Raw genomic sequence first — 19,424 nt, forward strand, 5'->3', positions numbered from 1 at the left:
GCACCCCCCCCATTTCCCTCTTGAAGAGGCATCCTTCGCCTCAGCTGACATAGCCCCCCAGCTGTATCTGACTGCCCCTGTTCTCTCATGTACGGGTCATAAGACCTCTCTCTCTCTCTGTGCGACTCTGACCCTGCGCGCACCCTGACCCCCTCCTTCTCCCTCACATGGACAAGTCATAAACCTTCTCCTTCTGCAAGACCCTGTCCTTGGGAGTCACGGCCGCGCCTGACCAACACCTCCTTTCCTTCCATGAATGCCCCTCTGTTGACAAGCCTTCCCTCCACGCTCGATTGTCCACGCGGCATGAATACCACTCCTTTGATGACCCCTTCCCCCGAGTCCGACTGACCACACATGTCCGAGGCCATCGCCTAAGCCAGAGGATACCATTTACTGCACTTTATTGTATGAAGTCACTCCTCTTCAAAGGACCCACTATTGATCCTGGTCTCCCCACCCCCTGGGCTACGATCAGGCGCACACATCCTAATAATCAGCGGAACATTCAGCTGCGTCATTGCCCCCTCTCTTATCAGCAGGTCAAGGGTCCCTATTGTGAACACATGTGGGGTAGGATTGACACGAGGATTATGGGGTTATCTTTTCTTTGTTTCACAATGCTGTGACTGTAATGCCAAGTGTTTTGTAAGGTATAAAAGGCTGAGTCTCAGCTCACTTGTTAGAGCACCTCGAGACGATACCTTGTTGTCTGATCTGATGTGTTCTGCTCTGTCGGAATAAAACTTCTGTTTCCTGCCTTCTGGTCTCCGGCGCCTGCCTCATTGCTTGGTAAAACTTGAATGGTACAAGGGCGGTTAGCGCCGGGCAAATCTTGAGAAAGGTCCTAGCCCTACCCTTTTTCTACAGTGGGGGCATGGACATGCCCTTTATGTGTAGCCCAGACCCCAATAAATTATGCGGCGATAACTAAATATCCCTGGGGTCTAGTAGGACTACTGCCCCCACCTGCCCCCCATGTGGGCAAAAAGACTAAATTACACCCAAACAATTTGGGGAGAGCAAAAGCTAAGGGGCCGCTCTCCCCTCCCTGGTGTCTAGTGGGTGGATCACTGCTTGGGGATCGCCCTCTGGGGAGGGCAGATTCTCCCCTTTTCAATGATACCTCTCCCGTATCTCTACGTGAGATAGACCCCTGAGCACATAGAAAGTGAAACTAAAATGAGCCTAAAGGCTCATTTCAGTTTCAGTTTCTGTGCAATGACGACAGTGCGACATGCGCACTGATCATCATGGCACAGAAACCAGGGAGGGGACCTCGGGAGCTGGGGAAGCTCTTCCCCAGCTCCCGATGTCACAGGGAAGAGAAGGAAATCCCTCTGCTGTTTGCAGCAGAGGGATTTCCTGCCCCTGTCCTCATGACAGAATGGTTCCGTCATGAGCACAGGGGCACCGATGCTCATGACTGAACCATTCCGTCATGAGCATCGAAGGGGTTAATGTCTGCCAGCACTAGCCCCTTCCTTCTTTTACTCCTCTCTCCTCTCTCTAAAATGCCTATAATAACTGCAGTTCACGTTAAAAACCTTGTTTTCTTCCCTTCCCTACACAACTCGAGGTTGATTTGTTTTAAGAAAAATCCCAAACCTTCAGCACTTATTGGATTTGGCCCCTTTACCTTAAATAATTGCACTTTCTTCTTTTTTTCTGTTTTCCCAGCACTCAGCACACCCAGTGGTGACCCTCCCCTTTTCTTTGGGGTCATTATGTGTTTGACATTTGACATTCTTTTTTCTTCTCTTCTCTTTAATACACTCTTTAGAAAGCCCTGGCTTCACTAGCCATATAGGGCGAAACACGTGTCGGCTGTTCACTCTCCCTAACAATCTGATTCACGTGAAGCTAAAAAATGAGTGAAATGAATAAAAGAATGTGGTGAATTAAAAGACCGACTTTCACACAAATTGACCTGGACTAATGAGCATTCTTTGAATGAGGAATTACACTCCAATAATAATATTCTGAAAAAAGGATCTTTTGCTCACAACCCTTTTCTAACTTGGGCCACACCTGTCCAAAAATCCTGCCCACATAGGCACATATCAGACACATAAACAGTATATCCATCATTGAGCAACGTTTTCCAAATTTCTGCTGCAAAACACTGCCCTGTCTCCTCACCTGGGAGACCTCTGCATTCTTTTCTATACAATCTAAAGCTCCAGTGGGCTCATTCTGCTCAATGCAATTGTGGGCTCATTGGAAGAAATTATATAACTCATTAGTGAGCAACTCAGCTGACATACAATCACAACCACACCGTGAATGTCATAATTAGAAACTATTTTCTACATTCCTCAACACTAAATAAAGCCCATATGGGTTGGGTCAATTCAAAATATAACCCGCAGTGCTCAGCAAGGTTGAGACGTGTGAAGAAATAATGCAACCCGATTGGGAGCAGCTCATCCAACACCTAACCATGGATTAGATACAGGTATACTTGTTGACTTACTTAAAGCAAATAGAAACAAATAATATCCAAAAATGCCACCAAAGTCTTATGGTGCTGAATATTACCCCCAATATTTACAAATGTTCAATACATGTGAAGGTATCAAATGGTTCATGTGACCAAATTAGGAGTTGTATAAAAAACACCTTCCTTTTTAGCTGTATAAAAAAGTATATCTGAGAAGACAAAATATCAGGAAATGACATTTTAGCTTAGCACATCTTCACCTGACTCATCCCTCGTACTATATCCAATCCTGTGTGATGCATTATTAGAAATTGGGGGGGCAGATTTACAAGGAACTGACGCATCTGCATGGATGCGTCAGTTTCCTTGCACCAGTGCTTATTGTCCTTGCTCCTCTATGGATGCACTGTAATACAATACAGTGATTAATGGTGCAAGGCTTGAATGATGCATCAGTAATACTGACGCATCTGTTGGCATAAAAGTGACGCATTGCTGGAGTTGCTCATGAAAGTGATACAACTCCAGCAAAGTGCCAAAATAAATAGGCGAGTCCCATCCAAAAAGCCCTGTGTCATTCATTACGCCTGGTCTGAACAGGCATAGGGATTTTGATGCAGTGAAGGCGTAGAGTGATGCAGTGAAATGTAAATTTCACTGCATAAGTTTACAAGGCTTTTTGCATTGGAAACGCCTAGCCTGCATACATTATACCTGGTGCAGGTATAATGTGACGCAAGGCTTTACAATGTGATGTATCTCCCTAAATGTGTCACGTTGTAAATTGGCTGCATTGTTTGCAATGCTGTTGCATAAAAAAAGTGATGCAATGGCAGTGCAAGGAGGTGCAAAGGGCTTGTAAATCAGCCCCATGATCTCTAGTTAGCAGAGGTATGCACCCTGTCCAAGTAGAGACCGCAATCCTAGTCATGGTAAGCCAGATACACACTAACAGATAACCTTTGCTCACCCCCTTGGCACAGAGCAGTCAGGCTTATCTTAAGAGGCAATGTGAAAAGTATTTGTGCAACACACATAGTAATACCATGAAAACACCACAAAAACACTCCACATAGGTGCGGAAAAAGCGAAAATAGTTATCTGACAAAAATTCAATTAGTACAGCCAAAGTTATGACATTTTAAAGGAAAAAACCAAAGACAGTGCTTAGAAGTCAATAGTACTAATCTCAGGCCCAGGGCTGTTTTCAAGTCATACCTCACAGTCAGGATCTTGGATCGACGCTGCATTATCATCGAGTCATGCAGGGATATTTTCGGATTAGCCCTGCGTCGGCCACGAGGGGCACTACATAGGTTGTGATCCGCGCAGTAGTAATTATGCTTTGTTTATTTTAGCAAACATACAACTAAAGTGATGCAGTGAAATGTAAATTTCACAGCGTCAGTTTACAATGCTTTTTGCATTGGAAACGCCTAGCCTGCATACATTATACCTGGGCAGGTATAATGTGACGCAGGGCTTTACAATGTGACGTATCTTCCTAAATGCGTCACGTTGTAAATTGGCTGCATTGTTTGCAATGCTGTTGCATAAAAAAAAGTGATGCAATGGCAGTGCAAGGAGGCGCAAGGGGCTTGCAAATCAGCCCCTGGATCTCTAGTTAGCAGAGGTAGGCACCCTGTCCAAGTAGAGACCACAATCCTAGTCAGGGTAAGCCAGATACACACTAACAGATAACCTTTGCTCACCCTCTTTGCACAGAGCAGTCAGGCTTATCTCAAGAGGCAATGAGAAAAGTATTTTGCAACACACACAGTAACACCATGAAAACACCACAAAAAGACTCCACATAGGTGTGGAAAAAGCGAAAATAGTTATCTGACAGAAATCCAATTAGTACAACCAAAGTTATGAAATTTTAAAGAATAGACCAAAGACAGTGCTTAGAAGTCAATAGTCCTAATCTCAGGTCAGCGCTGTGTTTCAGTCATACCTCACAGTCAGGATCTTGGATCGACGCTGTATTATCATCGAGTCATGCAGGGATATTTTCGGATTAGCCCTGCGTCGGCCACGAGGGGCACTACATAGGTTGTGATCCACGCAGTGGTAGTTATGCATTGTTTATTTTAGCAAAACAGCTGCAGAACCCATTTCTAAAATCCACAACTGGAGGGGGTACCCCAGGCAAGGGTTGGACTCACAGAAGGCAGAGTCCAGCAGCACCTGCACAATTGCAGGAAGTCGTTTATGAACCTGAGACTTCAGAAAACAGTAGGCAAGCTAGAAGGCCTGTGGTACTCAGCAGGCAGCAGGGGCGGCTCAGCTCAGCAGTAAAGCAGTTCCTTAGAACAGTCAGTCAAGCAGAGTAGCAATAATTATTTCCCCACAGTCCTTACTCCTGGCAGAGTTCTTCACAGGCCCAGTAGTGTCCTGTCTTGGTAAGGTCAGAGCCAAAGTAATTATACCCAAATGTGCCTTAGAAGTGGGGGGTGACTTCAAAACACTCTTTGAAGTGCATAGGTCCCCTTTCATCCCAGCTCTGTCTCCCAGGCTATCTGTGGGGGATAATCAGCCCTTTGTATAGGACACATGACACTGACTATTCAGATGTAAGTATCAGCTCCCACCACACCTTCCAGTCCAGGAAGGCAATCAGAATGCAGATGTCTGTCACAGCCACCCTTCCTGTGTTTGTGGTTGTCTAGAAGGAATGCACAAAGTGTAGCTGTCACCAAGCCCAGATGTGTATTGGGGGCAGGATGCACAGCACATAGAGCTTTCGAAAAGTTGAATTTCCCAAAAAGTAAGGCTAAATTAAACTTTACCATTATCACTACCATTCCAAAGATATGAAACATGATACATCTACTCCTTTCTAATCAGGAATTACAGCTCAAAAGTGATTTAAGTGGGTGCGGCGCCTGCCACCATGATCTAAGGGTGCAGGTGATGGACTCCTCCCTGGCCATGATCTCCACAGCCTCACCTAGCAGCCATCCTCTCCCCTCTTCCATGGGTGAGGCTTACTGATATATCAGAGACACCGGTTATGCACTTAAAGAGTCCTGAGAGTGTGATACACCGACTTGGGACCGCTGAATTATCCACTTACGACAGAGCCAGGATGGCATCCCTCTCTGATCGCAGATGTCCCCCTGATTGCATCAGCGGCTGCAGTTGTAAATTTTGCTGGGAGGGCACAGCACCGCCTTCCTAGCGGACTACTTTTTGGGGCCAATGGATCTGGAAACCCCCCTGCATCTCACCACATATAGAGTGTCAGAGTCTAGGGCATGGATATTTGGACCCACCTAGAGCACTGGGACAGTCCTCTTCTACCCACAGCTACAGCGGTGAGTTTCAAGGGGATCCTGCCTTCTTCCTTTACTGCTACTGTGGGGGGACCTGTGGATTGGTTAGCCGGCCCCCCTGCTCCAGCTCCATTGCCCTCAATATTTATTGGCTGCAACCGTAGCACGAGGACTAAGATGGCAGCCTCTGTTTGTTCGCTGGGGCCGCCCTGATTACAGCCACAGCAGTGAGTGCCTGTGGGGAGATACCTCCCACTCAGGGGTCACTTCAGGGGCCCCACAGAATAGGGAAATCCCCCTTGAGTGGCCGGAGCATGGACTTTTGGACCCACCTCAAATACTGTGACTGCCCTTGACTGACACGTGGCAATGACGGTGAGTTTGGTAATGCTGGTGCCCACTTCCTTTAATACTAATGGAGGGGTTCATGGAGTGGGTGGCCCTCTACTTCACAGTCCTCAACACTTTTGGTCTCCTGTCTTATGGTGCTGACAATTACCGCCAAACCTATGGGGCTTGACTATTGGGGATAATTGGACCCAATCTAGACACTCTGTAACGGGATGATTACACGCCACATTCCTTGCTAAGAGACTCATCCTGGGTGACTGTGGACCCCCCTCATGCTTAACACTGGTCTGACTAGGGGTGGGGGACTGGTGCATTCCTTGCGATGCACCCCCTCAACCCTTAGCCCTAAACCTTGTGTCCTGGTCCGGATTGAGCTCTCATACCCTGTCCTGTCTCCCTGTGTGTCATCAGCAGCCTCGAAGGCCCTTCCTACAGTTTACTATGCAGCGCCTGCTGGAGACCTACGCTCATCCCAGTGCCATTATGGGACACACTCAATGCACCAAGAAATACACAGCTTCAGGTGTGCCCAAACAGTGCATCAAGCAGGGCTCTGGTGGCAGAGACACAGCATATAAGGAAGATAACTTTGATAAACCTTTGGCTGCCATTAAGCATATAGGGCGTGATAAAAGGGCAAGATTGACTCACTTTCTGTAGAGCTGGATCTAATCTATGAGTATTCATGGAAGGTTTCAGAAAGGGTTTCAGCCTTGTAGACAATGGAACAGGCAATGACACCACGATCCAATTAGCAGAGCATCTCATCACATCTCTGGAGACTCAGCGCTTGGCTGCCCTCTTGAATGACCAGGAGGGTCGGGCTAGGCATAATAATGTCTGCATTGTGGGCTTTCCAAGCGTGCTGAGGGGAATTTGCTACTGTCTTTCCTTAAGCCATATTTCCAGGAGGTTATGGCCCCACAGAGTCTCTCAAACTTGTGTGCCCTGGAGGATGCACACAGGGTGCCAGCGTGGGAGCTTCTTCCTGGGGCTCTGCCAAGACTGGTGGTGGCTTATCTTCTACATTTCCAGCACCAGGTTACTCTCTGCAGCAAACTTGTGCACAGAGCAACACTAACAGCAAACTTTACTCTTCAGGTCCAAATGCAGATGGCATCCTTCCTGGTGATAAAAAGAGGAAGCTGCATGAGCTGGGGCTGCTGTATTCATTACTTTTCCCTACCAGCCTGAGGATAGTGTGCATTTTTTCACAGATCCATCTGCGGTTTGGGGCTGGATTGGGCTTTACGACATGGGCACAGCGTGAACCGAGATGCCTGGGTCTGACCACTCTTCATGCCCAAGCACCAATGCTCTCGACAGTGAGGGGTGGCACGTCCTTTCGGTTCGCAGGTAGCACTGGATAGTCTGGGTACTGGGAGGGACACTGTATGGCCCAGATCCCCAGCAAGTAACTCTTTTGATTCAGATCCTGTGGACTCCACAACTCCTTGACTTGAAGGTTCTCTGCCTGGGGCTACTCCTGGGTCTGTAGATGACTTGGTTTGAGATGATTTGTAGGGCTTGTTATTGGAGTCCTATTTTGTTACTACACAGTGCTTTCAAGACAAATGGTTTGCCAGTTGCTCATTTATGTTAAATTTTTCTGCTTTATTGCTCCTTTATTTCAGGGATCTGGGGGGTTCCAGTGGTGGGGATCTTATGGCACACATTCTAATGCCTCCTGCTGGTGGCTCCTAACTTGCATGCACTCTTATGTTATGGCTCTAGTTGGCCTTCTTACCTTTTGTTGGTTCCTATTTGGGACCTGTCTGGGGGATTGTTTGGAAGGATGGTTGTGTGTCTCAGTCTTTGGGTTATGGTAGGAGTACTGTTGGGGTGGTGTTTTGTGCTCTGTTGCATATTTGTCAGTTTTCCGGCAGTAGTGCTCATAAGGCTGTGGCGATGTGTGTTTGGTACAGTGGGACTCGCCTGGTTCCACATGGTTCCTCTATTGATGGGTTCCCTGGGCAACTCACCTTCTTCCTGGTCTGTCACTCATGGCTTCACACATTAAATTGCCTACATGTAATGTACGAGGCCTCTCTTCCCCGTCTAAGCATTACAGTGTCTTATCATAAATGCGGCGTCAGGGTCCAGGTTGTTTTTCTTCAGTAGGCCCACAATTACAGAAACTGAGGGACGCACCCTTCAGGGGATATGGTGGGGCCAGCTTTATGATACTTCATGTTTTGCCTTTTTGCTTGGCGCTCTTATTTGGATCTGGTCAGGGGTCCATTTACTCCTGCATAGGGTGGTTACAGACCCGAAAGGCTGTTGCGTCCTAGTAGTGGGGAGTCTGGATGTCAGGGATGTTTTCCTCTTAAATGTTTATGCACTGAATTTCTCACCAGCCTGGCGCCCCTACTCTCGCTAATGGTTTTCTACTAGTGAGTGGTGATGGGTGAGTTTAACTGTGTGAAAGATTTAAGACTGGACCAGTAGCATCCATCTCTGAGTGGTGCACCCATAAGCAGACTGGCAGCTTCGTTATGGTCTGGTCAATAGGACTTGATAAATTGTTGGTGAGTCTGCCACCCGGAGCCTCACGGGTACTCCTATCGCTCTGGACTGCATGATCTCGTGGATTTGCTTGATCGGCTTTTTACATGTAAGGCACTCTATGGTTGTGTAGTGGGGCTGGAATATTTAGTTAAAACATATTCTGATCATGCTCCCTAAAGTCACTATGTGGCACTATGATCTGGCACTCAGAGACAATTAGACTTGGGGAAACACATTTAACAGTACTGGATACATAATGCTGTTGTGGCCTCATCATCGGGGAAAGAGCAGGAGGCAATGAAGGTGGTGATCCAGGGGAATTTTATTTCTTACAGTTTAGGAGTTCACACTCAACTCCTTTCAGATATTAAACAGCAAGAGGCAGTGTTGGATGTTCTTCTGAGTGGACTAGAGGAGTTTCAGGATGGTAGGCGTCACCTGTAGGAGGAGCAGCAAAAGCTGTTTGAGGGCATGGAATACCTTTTCCACTTTGATTCCAAGGCGTATGTGTCTAGGACACATTCTGAGCTGAATAAGTTGAGCCGAATGCATGCAGAGTTTGTGCAGGATTGTGGAGGAGTCCATTCTACACTTCTGTTACGTGATGCCACTGGGCACAATGTATTCACACTTGGGCCCTTGAGTCATAGGTTGAATAATTGGGTAAGCGGGTTCGGGCGCAATCAAATAAATGGCAAGGAGTAGAGTGCCTGGCCTGGATGGATTTTTTGTGCCTTTTGCATTGGACCTTGTGCCTAGACTAGCAGCACTTTTTAAAGATTCCAGACAATGCTGAAAACTCCCAACCTTGCTGAGGGAAGCTGCAGCTGTGTCACTCCCTAAGAAAGACAAGGATCCTCTTCTACTTGATTTTAATCACCTATGTATGACAAATGCAGACAAAAAATTCTTGAGTAAAATATTGGTGACTCCCGCATATGTTTTCCTTAATCCAAGTGGATCAAACAGGCTTCATTCAAATGTGCAGCACTATGCCTAATATCCAGCATTTGTTCTTATTGCTTAGCTGTCTGTAACACCTTCCCCCAGAATCATTGGCTATCTCAGTGAACATTAGTAAAGCATTTAATTGGCTCCGCTGGGACTTCCTATATGGTACCATGCGTAACATGGGCCTGGGGTTAGCCTTTGTGAGGTGGATGAAGCTTCTTTACACTGGCCCCTAGCCAGGATCCGTACAGGTACTCTGATATCAGACACCTTTGCAATGGAACAAGATACTTGGCAGGTCTGTCCCTTTCCCCTACATTGTTTGCATTGGCCCTGGATTACATTCCCTACATACTTCGCCAGGGACTAAATTATGAGGGTCTGAGGATTGCCTCCAATTGCACATTTCTCTCTCTGTAAGCGGATTACATGTTGCTGTGTCTTGGGGAGGGATGCGGACCTCCTGGGGGCAGTAGCAGCCTCATTAGACTTTAGGGCTCACACAGGTCTTGAAGACAACTGAGACAAATCGTGCACCTATGCTCTGAGGGGAGATGCCCCTGAGCAAGGTCCTATCCACTCGGCACCGCCGCTGCAGTGGAAGTGTGATATGGTGTGGTACCCAGGAGTGGCTGTTTTCTCAGACTTGCAATGCGTGAGGAACTTAGGACGTGTGTTAACAGGGCTGCATCACTCCATTGTATTCTGGACCACATTGCCTTGATCAGTTGGCGGCCGTGTGGCCATAGCGAAAATTATTATATTACTGAGCCTGCTTTACCTATTTGCAGCATTCCCATTGGAACTGCCCCAAAGATTCTTTTGGGAGCTAAATGGTTTTCTGGTCTCGCTTTATTGGGTCACTACACACTGCTGGGTTGGTCTCTGGACTTAGAATTATACTACTTGGCAGTGCAGCTGCAGTGGGTAACATGCTACGGATGAGGTTCTTTCGTTCCTGATGGCCTCAATACTAAAGTGAACTTCTTCCCCCAGCAGCAGTGTGCCAGGAGGTGTGTTTGCAGAATTGTGGAGGAAGGGGGCATGGTCTCTGACGACCTCTCAGTAATCCAGCTGTGTGGTCTTACTGGAGGTAACAGGAGGGCTGGTTGGCCCTTAAACTCCATCAGGAGTAAAGTGGACTTCATCCCCCAACCAGTAGTTTACCACTTGCCACATTTTCAGAGTGCTGGAGAAAGGGGGCGTGGCCTCCGAATATCTTTTAGCAATTCCTTTGTATTGGAATTACTGGAGATAACAGGAGGGGTAGTTGGCCCCCACCAGCAGTGCACCGAGAGGTATGTTCCAGAGTGAGAAAGGAGGCACGGCCTCTGACCACCTCTCAGCAATCCCACTGTGTGGGGTTTACTGGAGGCAACATAAGGCCTAGTTGGCCCCTAAGGACCCTCAGCAATCATGGGGACATCATCCTCCAACCAGCAGCCCATCAGAAGGTGTGTTTGCAGAGTAGTGGAGAAAGAGGTTAAGGCCTCTGACGAGTGGCCAGCTTTTTTTTGTCCCTGGACCATTTTGGGTCCCGGGGACTCCATCCCCCAGGGCCTGCCCCTTTTTATTTTAACAAAAAAAGGAAGGGCTGCACCCCTCTGGACTGATTTCAGCCCCAGGGACCCCATCCCGGGGCCCAGAATTTTTTTAAAATATAATTTAAATGGAGGGGCTCCATCCCGCAGGCCTGCCCCTTTTTTATAAGAAAAGGAGGGGGGCTTCCCACCGGGCCATTTTTGGCCCCAGGGAATGCATCCCCCTCTTTTATTTCAATATATATTTTTTAAAGGATAATTTTCAGCCCTGGGTACTCCATCCCACGGTGCCTGCCCCTTTTTAAAAAAAAAAACAAGGAAGAAGGGCTGTGCACCCCCCATCTGTGCCGATTTTGGCCTCAGGGACCTCATACCCTGCGGCCAGGACTTCATATTATTTTTTTAATTGGGGAGGGGGCCGTTTCCGCCCACTTCCACAGGCCCATATTGTCCAAGGAACCCCTTTCCCGAGGGCCTGGCCACTTTGTTGGTGACCATCGGGTAGCCTAAAGGCCTCTGTTGCCCCTGCTGGCCTCCGTGGCACTTGCAGGAGCCAGCATTGCTTTGAGACCCAGGGAGCTGCTGAATATGCAGCTCCCTGGATCCCAAAGAAATGTCAGTTTCCCTCTCGCTTCACAGCGGGCAGGAAAACAGACACATGCTCCACTTTCAGCACGCATTTTGTGCTCCTACTTGCTGAAAGCAGAGCACTGGTTTGCTATGGCTTGGCGGGAGCAGTGCTCCCACCAAGCAATTGCACACTGCAATATCCCCGGGGGTATGCACCCTAGGATATTGCCTGAGCCGGCCCTGGGAGGTAGCGCTCCCCAGGGCCATGTAGGGCTCCATGGGTGGAGGGCTGCGTTGCCCTTCTCTTTTGTTAAGTAAGCCTGGGGAGGTGTGGGCCCCGGAGCCAGGGATCCACAACGGACCCCCTTCATTTTTGCAATTGGGCCCAAGGGAGGTAGTGGGTACCCGGGGCTGCATGGGGGCCCAGAGAGCCACACGCATTAATATTTAGCTCAGCCCGGGGAGGTGGCGGTCCCAAAGGCTATAGTGGAGGCCATAGGACCTCCCCCACATTGTGTTTTTAAAATTAATTAACTTATGTGGCCTGGGGAGGTGGCCCACCTGGGGCAGCAGAGGGGCCAAGCGAGCTCCCCTGCATTTGTATATAACAGTGCCCCGCAGAGGTGGCGGTCCCCGTGGCAGTGGGGGAGCCACAACGTCCCTATATTTGCTATTGGAAATTTATTTTTTCTTTGGATTTACACCAAATCACAAAAAGGCACCAACATCTACCTTCCTGCCAAATTTTATGTTATTCTTTTCAGCAGTACAGTCTGTAGCCATTTCTAAAGGTCCTATGCAAATTAGGTTGGGGAAAAGGCACTTTTAAGAACCCCCTGGTTCTCGGCTCCTGCTTGATGGATCACCCCGAAACTTGCTAGACAGCAGCTTAAGTGAGTGTTGTATTTATTTTGAAAGTTCTGTAAAGATTTGTCATACGGCTCTAAAGTTATTTGCAAAACAATATATGCTTTTCCTATGGAAACTAGGTCCTAGCTATAACTACCTTCTGGTGACCACCAGTAGGTAATATACCTATATATTTATATTACCTACTTGCGGTCGCCAATAGCTAGTTATAGTTAGGACCAGCGTTTTCATAGGAAAAGTGTTTTTTCTTTTGCCAATAACTTTGGTGCAGCTTGATGAATCTTCACGAAATGTTCAGAAAACGTCCCCTTTTTTGTTCAGTCAGTGTGTTAAGATGGTTAGGGTGATCCGTCAAGCAGGGCCTGAGAAAACGTATCTTCCCCATGTTAAGTCTATGGGGATTTTTCACTTTTGTACACGACTACAGCTGAACCGCTGAACGGGGTTACACAAAATTTGGCAAAAAGCTAGATGTTAGTCCAGAAAGCGTGCTTTTTATGATTTGGTGTAAATCCATTCAGTAGTTTCAGAGACATTAAAGTTTTGAAAATGAAGATATCTGGTAGCCCAAAAACCTACTGAAATGCTACTGACATTTGATTGGACATCATGTGTTTTGGTCCTGCGATGGCTGCCAACACTTGCCGGTTGAAGTGCTGGCAGCCATCTTGGGACCAATAGAAATGATTGCACTCCATTGAAATGCATTGTAGTGAATGGCAGGTTCAGAGGGTGACAAAATGGAGAACTTATATCAGATGATAACAGATATTAGTTACAAAATATATACTTTATTGATGGTACCATACTAATTTTAAGAATTGTGATGCGTTCTAAGGTGATTTTACATTTTGAAAAAGCCTTCTACTGGGATTTCATGAATCATGTTTGAGAGAAAACTGTTTTTTCATGATTTTCCCATAGAGGTTATGAAAGGTGCTCCAGAAGCTAAAATGCAGAGCATGTTTTCTGTAAATTCACACCATCTTTCTCATCCATATGAACATGAAATTTGACATTCTCAGTAAATCATGTACTTCCAACAGGAACAGTCTGTCAGTTGATTCCCTTGTGTTCTACTGCAGCCTCCCAGAGTGTTCTAAAGAACAACTAGAGCGCTGTATGTGTTACTTATGGTGAAACTATGGCACACTTGAAGCCATGTTGGTTGAATCAAACTGGTAGAACTTAAACCATTTAATTTAGTAAGGAACAACATGGGAGGGGGTCATTTTTTCATAGAAATTATGGCTAGATCAGTAGAGAGAAAAAAAGGAACATTTTAAGTGAGTTCTCAAATATTTTCCTCTTCTATTTAATTAAAATATTCTGACATGCATCCTAAAATATGCACTTTCAACACCAGCAGCAGAATGCCAGTTAAAAACTGAAAGCATTTTCATAACAAATCAGTCTCCCAAGATGGCCATCATTGAAAAAAGAGCCCAAATATAGCACAAATATCACCCAAATGTAGCCCAATGTCAGATTTTTTTTTGCAGTTTTATATAGCGCAGACCTGACCAGGAGGTATTGGAGGGCATCACATGAGCATCATTACTCAAGGACACATTAATTTTGTTGTTAGGCATGGGGAGATAGAGTGATTTGTCCAGAATCACAGGACGTCGAGCTGATGCCGGAACTCGAACCTGGTTCCCAAGTGGCAAAGTCTGCAGCTCTGCCGTAACGCCAAATCCTCTCCCTTAAGTTTAACAAATAATCAAGTGATCAACTGAATTTAAAAAAACAAAAATATTGCAAATTATTTAAAAGTGCTTTGTCGCTATTTGAGAACTTAAGAAAATATCTCCTTGTTGTTGTGGAAACACATTTTACTTGTAGGGGTGCATTATAATCACCTGTAGATCGCAGCCTCATATAATCTTTGTTGTATTAGTATTGAGTGTTGAATTGTGAAACATAATAAAATGTAACGTGATGTATTTTAGGCAATTGCGGAGTAAACTGGATAATCACCATAGGAAGTGAATGTAACTTGCGTAAGACATTAAAGTGAGGAACTCGTGTTGTGCAACTGACAATTATTTATGTACTAAATGTGGCTATTAAATGTGCCGTTTAACATGTAGGTAAATAAATTAAATGGAAGTGTTTTATATTCCATTTATATTTGTAAACCTTATATAATACGTTCTCATGTTTGCTCAATTGTGTTGACCTGATATGCAATTCCCTGGAAACTCTTGTTATAGAATGAACAGATTGAATTTCACTTGTGCTGTGAAATTGTTCTTTCTCATGTTTTGTGTTGCAGGTGAAAGAAGCTCTCTTGTGAGCTAGAATAATGTCTTTGTTTTACTATTCAGGAAAGGAGAGAAGAATTTATACTCGTGTGGCTTGAGTCAATAAATGAAGGTGGTTGTGCTTCACACAGGAGAAGGCATTGGAGCCAAGGACAAAATGTATCAAGGAAAAAACACCATTGTCCCATGGAAAAACACCTTCAGGATCGTACTCAGTGCAGATGGCATGACTCACAATGGATTCTGGGAATGTCACATACAAATAATGTGTTGTTTGGAGCAGGGAGAGAGCCACTTCTTCTTTTTGCCTTTGGAGAGAGAGCATCTAAGAATAAGGTCTGTCTCGGTAGCTTTATGCTACATGATCCATTGATAGGAAGACTCCATATACTGACACCTTTTATCCTTCTTCCTGAAAATGCTTCAGTAGTGATGTCACTTTAGCGGTAGACTTGGTATGGAATTAATGCCTTTTACTCACCAACCCTCGATGCAAGGAAATTTGGACTCATGCATTCTGATCTTTTGCATCCTACTTCTTGAACTAATTGTATAACTTATGTTGCATTGTCTAAACTGGATACACAGATTTGGTTTTATGTTAATTCCGATGTATTTCTATTCCCTTATCCCGAGGTGTCTCTATGTTCAGTTACTTTTGGCTTTGTAATAAATCCATTAGCCCTACACAGTGGTCTGTAGGAACAATGTGTTCGAGAGGACTATTGATTAATTGTCTGATCGCTTAACGACTTTTCTCCCCTTTACACTTTCATGCTGAGAAAAATAACTATTGGATTGGGACTCTAGGGCCGATCTAGAACTTATGGGCCTGTCCCTTTCATCCTCATTTTAGTTGTTTAGAGCACTAAACATAATTGCTCTGGGGATAAGATCCTCTCGAGGAGGAGAGTGCAGATGCAATAAGTTTACTACAGTGGGCTGAGGGGAGGGGCAGTGGCAGCACAGCAGACCATTGAAGGCAGAGGAAAGGGCAGTAAAACAACCATGCAGTACAGGCAAAAGAGGCTGTGGCAACGTGAAAGACTATTGAGGGCAAAAGGAAGAGGCAGTGGCAGTACAACCATACATGTCAACAGACCTCTTCATGCAGGGGACTCCCAATGATTTTAAGCACAAAAGTGCTTTATTTTATCTGTCTTCTGCCTAAAAGCTCCTCTTTTGCAATGTAAGTCAATGGGGAAAATCAATTCCCCAGGTTTTCTTTTTCAAAAGGTCCCTCTTACCAAATTCAAAATATTGGTAAATAAGGTATATTGGATCACGGACAGCAGGAGGAATAGAGTAGGGGCTTGGACTCGGATAAGTAAAGATAGGAGGAAGATGGGAAGTGTCACCAAACTGACCTTACAGAGCATTTCCCTTGCCAACCAAAAAACCCACCCACCCTAATCCCTAAGACAATCATTAAAAGCATTACCAATCAATAACCCATGCCTACTCAAAACCCTAAAAAATGCCTTGCCACCCAAAAACCCACACCCACCCTAAACCCTAGAAAGCCCCTTACTACCCAAAAAACCATACCCACCCTAAACCCTAAAAAAACATCCCTTACCACCCAAAACCCCAGGCCCACCCTAAACCCGAAAAAACACTTTATCACCCAAAAACTCATACCCATCCTAAACCCTAAAAATTCCTTTGCCACACAAAAACCCATACCTGCCCTAAACCCTAAAAACGCAAAACGCTCTTACCCTAACAAGTATGTATGTATATATATATATATACATATATACATACATATATATATATGCCACTGGGTAGCACCACCCCGAAGAAACGGTGGCCACAAGACCCTCTATCCAAGGAGTCTCATATGTGGAGCTGCGCGATGGATGAGGACAGGAGTGATGTTTGGGGGCTCATGTTAGAGCCTTTGGAACGAGCAGTAATTTGAAAGTGCATCCATCCAGGATATATGGACTACATCTCCCATAAGCACAATGCGTGTTTTCATACAGGGAGATGGTAGATGTCGTGCGCTTTACTGCTGGCCCCTGATGAGGAAAATAAATTTCCGAAACGCGTCGGGCCTATTTCAAACACGCAACTGCCCATACCAACTAACGCCTTGGGGAAGGCACACGCAGGCTCGGGTGCTACCCGCTACTTGGACAACCCCGCGGAGCGGAATATATTAGCGGCCGTCCTGCCGCTGGGTAGCATCACCCAGAAGAAACGGGGGCCACGAGACCCTCTATCAAAGGAGTCTCATATGTGGAGCTGCACGATGGATGAGGTCAGGAGTGATGTTTGGGGGCTAATGTTAGAGCCTTTGGAACGAGCAGTAATTTGAAAGTGCATCCATCCAGGATATATGGACTACATCTCCCATAAGCACAATGCGTGTTTTCATACAGGGAGATGGTAGACGTCGTGCACTTTACTGCTGGCCCCTGATGAGGAAAATAAATTTCCGAAACGCGTCGGGCCTATTTCAAACACGCAACTGCCCATACCAACTAACGCCTTGGGGAAGGCGCACGCAGGCTCGGGTGCTACCCGCTACTTGGACAACTCCACGGAGCGGAATATATTAGCGGCGGTCCTGCCGCTGGGTAGCACCAACCCGAAGAAACGGGGGCCACGAGACCCTCTATCCAAGGAGTCTCATATGTGGAGCTGCGCGATGGATGAGGACAGGAGTGATGTTTGGGAGCTCATGTTACAGCCTTTGGAACGAGCAGTAATTTGAAAGTGCATCCATCCAGGATATATGGACTACATCTCCCATAAGCACAATGCGTGTTTTCATACAGGGAGATGGTAGACGTCGTGCACTTTACTGCTGGCCCCTTATGAGGAAAATAAATTTCCGAAACGCGTCGGGCCTATTTCAAACACGCAACTGCCCATACCAACTAACGCCTTGGGGAAGGCGCACACAGGCTCGGGTGCTACCCGCTACTTGGACAACCCCACGGAGCGGAATATATTAGCGGTGGTCCTGCCGCTGGGTAGCAACACCCCGAAGAAACGGGGGCCACAAGACCCTCTATCCAAGGAGTCTCATATGTGGAGCTGCGCGATGGATGAGGACAGGAGTGATGTTTGGGGCTCATGTTAGAGCCTTTGGAACGAGCAGTAATTTGAAAGTGCATCCATCCAGGATATATGGACTACATCTCCCATAAGCACAATGCGTGTTTTCATACAGGGAGATGGTAGACGTCGTGCACTTTACTGCTGGCCCCTGATGAGGAAAATAAATTTCTGATACGCGTTGGGCCTATTTCAAACATGCAACTGCCCATAGCAACTAACGCCTTGGGGAAGGCGCACGCAGGCTCGGGTGCTACCCGCTACTTGGACATCCCCACGGAGCGGAATATATTAGCAGCGGTCCTGCCGCTGGGTAGCACCACCTCAAAGAAACGGGGGCCACGAGACCCTCTATCCAAGGAGTCTCATATGTGGAGCTGCGCGATGGATGAGGACAGGAGTGATGTTTGGGGGCTCATGTTAGAGCCTTTGGAACGAGCAGTAATTTGAAAGTGCATCCATCCAGGATATATGGACTACATCTCCCATAAGCACAATGCGTGTTTTCATACAGGGAGATGGTAGACGTCGTGCACTTTACTGCTGGCCCCTGATGAGGAAAATAAATTTCCGAAACGCATCGGGCCTATTTCAAACACGCAACTGCCCATACCAACTAACGCCTTGGGGAAGGCACACGCAGGCTCGGGTGCTACCCGCTACTTGGACAACGCCGCTGAGCGGAATATATTAGCGGCGGTCCTGCCGCTGGGTAGCATCACCCAGAAGAAACGGGGCCACGAGACCCTCTATCCAAGGAGTCTCATATGTGGAGCTGCGCGATGGATGAGGACAGGAGTGATGTTTGGGGGCTCATGTTAGAGCCTTTGGAACGAGCAGTAATTTGAAAGTGCATCCATCCAGGATATATGGACTACATCTCCCATAAGCACAATGCGTGTTTTCATACAGGGAGATGGTAGACGTCGTGCACTTTACTGCTGGCCCCTGATGAGGAAAATAAATTTCCGAAATGCGTCGGGCCTATTTCAAACACGCAACTGCCCATACCAACTAACGCCTTGGGGAAGGCACACGCAGGCTCGGGTGCTACCCGCTACTTGGACAACCCCACGGAGCGGAATATATTAGCGGCGGTCCTGCCGCTGGGTAGCACCACCCCGAAGAAACGGGGGCCACGCCCTCTATCCAAGGAGTCTCATATGTGGAGCTGCGCGATGGATGAGGACAGGAGTGATGTTTGGGGGCTCATGTTAGAGCCTTTGGAACGAGCAGTAATTTGAAAGTGCATCCATCCAGGATATATGGACTACATCTCCCATAAGCACAATGCGTGTTTTCATACAGGGAGATGGTAGACGTCGTGCACTTTACTGCTGGCCCCTTATGAGGAAAATAAATTTCCGAAACGCGTCGGGCCTATTTCAAACACGCAACTGCCCATACCAACTAACGCCTTGGGGAAGGCGCTCGCAGGCTCGGGTGCTACCCGCTACTTGGACAACCCCACGGAGCGGAATATATTAGCGGCGGTCCTACCGCTGGGTAGCACCACCCTGAAGAAACGGGGGCCACAAGACCCTCTATCCAAGGAGTCTCATATGTTGGGCTGCGC

The sequence above is a fragment of the Lissotriton vulgaris genome, chromosome 8, assembly GCF_964263255.1.
Source record: "Lissotriton vulgaris chromosome 8, aLisVul1.2, whole genome shotgun sequence".
In the NCBI taxonomy this organism is placed as follows: Eukaryota; Metazoa; Chordata; class Amphibia; order Caudata; family Salamandridae; genus Lissotriton; species Lissotriton vulgaris.